This window comes from Lipotes vexillifer, unplaced genomic scaffold (assembly GCF_000442215.2).
Source record: "Lipotes vexillifer unplaced genomic scaffold, Lipotes_vexillifer_v1.1 scaffold231, whole genome shotgun sequence".
Lineage (NCBI taxonomy): Eukaryota > Metazoa > Chordata > Mammalia > Artiodactyla > Lipotidae > Lipotes > Lipotes vexillifer.
The window spans coordinates 2,423,857-2,427,227 of NW_006791822.1; the positions used below are offsets into that span (position 1 = coordinate 2,423,857).

The 3,371-nt window shown below is 40.1% G+C and overlaps 1 pseudogene; it reads left to right on the forward strand.

Annotated features, from left to right (window-relative positions):
• Window positions 1-440: 440 nt before the first annotated feature.
• On the forward strand, window positions 441-2,940 carry LOC103081080 (protein LTV1 homolog pseudogene; annotated as a pseudogene).
• Window positions 2,941-3,371: the final 431 nt, after the last annotated feature.

Genomic DNA, 3,371 nt, shown 5'->3' on the forward strand with positions numbered 1-3,371 from the left:
TGATTTGACCTTTATAACTAAACTTTCTGTTATCCAAATCTGAACGTTTTCACTGACTAGTAGGTTACCTATATAGCAGAAACAATTATCATCAGGGATGAGACTAGATGTGCTACTGGTACTTTCCTCTGATGATTGCTCCGTCTTCTGAATCAGCTGCCTCTAACTACCTACCTCAGCCTTAAAAGTGGGGGTGGACTGGGGGGCACTGAAATTACCTCTCACATATTGATGGACAGAGGATATATCTACTGGGAGGGAGTTCCATCTACCTGGCTTCAGGTTTTACATAGAAGTTCATCTACTGAAGTAACTAACCTTTCTGACTTCGGCTCCAACCAGGTGAGGAATGATGTACCTGACTGGAAAGTTTGGGAGAATCAACTGGGCCATTCAATACAAGCCATTCCTCTTTCAGTGACAACCTGACCTCAGGAGCCATGCACAGCTCTCTGTGGTGGAGTAAGGGACCTGCCATAAGAGTGAGGCTTGTGCTTGTCAGCTGTGCCAGTGGCAAAGTGGGCAACCGTGTCTAAATTGGGGGTGCATACCTATTTGGCCATAGATCTTAAGAAATCCAAATTGTTATTTAACTAGGCAAAATTAGAAGACTTATTAATGAACAAATAACAACTAGTGTAGGCCTATATTATGAAAAGAATAAGTTTCATTTTGGGGTTAAGTAAGGTAGAAACAACACTCAGTGAACACATGGAAGCCAGAGACTAAGAGTTTAATTTAAAAGGACAATCTCTGGAATTCTCTGATTCTAGAAGTCAGCTTTATTTTTAATAAAAGTGATATATTAAGTGATTATTTTCTTCCCTTGGGAGCCTACATCTGTCTCTATATTGGTTCCAGACTCAGGATGGGGAGAAGGGATCAAGTACTTATTGATCCACTCAGACTCCAACATCTTGGTAAATGGGCAGGCAACCTTGAGAAATAAGAAATGGATGAGGGAGGGGACAAAATAGCATGGGAAATCAGTGTTTTGATCAAGGCTGGGGCTTTACTGTGTTAGGCCATGTGGGTTTTCAAGCCTGAGTGGGGCACAGAGTCAGACAGGTAACTTGAGACTCTTTTGACAGCTTTGGCTGACCTTGCAGGTGTAGCTGAGGCAGGGATTAAGTGTTTTTCGGCATTATTGGGTGGAATAATATTTGTAGCTTTTATTGTGTCTCTGAGCCAATTCTTCAGACCTGCAGTGTGAAGTCCAAGAGTAGATGTATGGCATGGCCTTAAGATGTGGCTACTAGGTAGGCCTTGTCCACTTCCAAGATGTGTCACCTGCTCTGGGACCCTCAGGTCACTGTTCTTGGTGTGAGCCCCACACAGCAACAGAATGGGGGGAAAAGCTCTTTAGAGAGAGGAAAACTGTCTTTTCCACATGGTCCATTCGAGCCAAAGAGTCTTTAGTAGCAAATGAAAATGCACCCCAGAGGGTTCTGTTGCCTACACAAAATAAAGGATGAAGAATGTGAGCAAAACAGAGGAAGTTATGAAGAGTTCTTTGACAATGATTATAACTCCCTACGGCACTTGAAAGAATCATCTGGGCCCTATGTGCTTAAATTCAAAATACCTTCAGCATAACAGGAGAGATAACAAAGAGGAAACTTTAATAATTCTAGGCCATGGAATTACTTTGCCTTAATCAGAGTTTGCATCAAAATTTAAGGAAGGTATTGAATTGGTAAATAAAACAGCTGCTATTTTGGGTCCTCAACTGGATTTGGATCCTGACGTTGTTGCAGCTCTTGGTGATGATTTCGACTTTGTTATCCAGCATCTATGTGAAAATTATTTTATCCTTCAGGCTGATGAGGAATAATAGAGGAAGAGGGAATAGATGGAAAGAAATCTAAAGCTGAAAATGGCAGTGAGTGGAAAGATATGGATGGGAAGAAAAGTGATAGGGAAAAGTGATAGGGACTATGATTTTTTTTTTTTTTTGCGGTACGTGGGCCTCTCACTGTTGTGGCTTCTCCCGTTGCGGAGCACAGGCTCCGGACGAGCAGGCTCAGCGTCCATGGCTCACGGGCCCAGCCGCTCCGCGGCATGTGGGATCTTCCCGGACCGGGGCACGAACCCGTGTCCCCTGCATCGGCAGGCGGACTCTCAACTGCGCCACCAGGGAAGCCCGATGACTATGATTTTTAAAGCCCATTCTCAAATGAAGATGATTCGTCTGCCTGTGCAAACCTCATGAAGTCATAGGAAGCCATTTTTTAGGAAGAAGAAATAAAAAGTCACTTCATAGAGAATTCTATTACTTCCTCAGTCGCGAGAAGAAATGAGCAGCTGACCCTACATGAGCAGTTTGAGAAGTTTTATGAGCAATTAAGATGATAACAAGATTGGAACGCCAGATAATGCCAAATTGGAGGGTTTCATTCATGTATCAATAGATAGCAATCGGTTACATGAAGTTTTTAATGACGAATGCAAAGAGAAGGCAGAGAACTGTATGAAGTTGAATACACTTTAAGACTCTGAGGATGAAGGTCTGCCAGTTAATGATACTGATGAGTCTGAGGAAGAAGAGATGGTTTCTCTAGTTCTAGAAGAAGCAAAAGAGAAGTGGGATTGTGAATTCATTGGTAGCACATGCTCACATTTATTCAACCATCCTTAGCTTATCAAATATTAACCAAAGCCCAAACAAATCCAAGTATTTAATAGAACAGGAATACCTCTCAATGGCTTACCAAAGAAAGGACTCACAGCAAAACAAGTTAATAAGTGCAGATGATTAATGGCAATGATCTACTTAAGGTATCAACTCAACCACGTTCTAAAAATGAAAGCAAAGAAAATAAAAGAGCAAGAAAGCAAGTTATAAAAGAAGAGCACAGGGAACAGAGAGCAGAGAAGAAAGTTAACAAATTAGCCTTCAAACTGAAGAAACAAGAGCAGGAAAATGAGTGCTGCATTTGAAGAATGTTGAGGGTCCAGAGTTATAAAAATGGGACATTTAAGAAAAGGCACATCCCCCATTAAGGACTCCTCATTATGTTCAATCATGAATTACAATCTTCAGATGACAAAACTCTGCAATTTTTCTTGATAGGTACTGAAAAAACAAGTGTAGTATTTGAACTAATTTTATAGCTCAATTATAAAATAATTGTAGAAAAAGTTTTCCCTGCTGACCATCATGTACATCCTGTCATAGTTTTATTTTAATTGTAATGTCTATTTACGTTGTTTTGAAGGTTTAATTAAATTTAATGTTATGCTATAAACTTTACATTATCGCTAAAATAAATAATTTCATGAATGTGAAATGTTTGGATAAATTATTAGAAAATATCTTCATGACTTAAATCCAAAGGCAACAAAGTTCCATAAGGGCCATAATACTAATG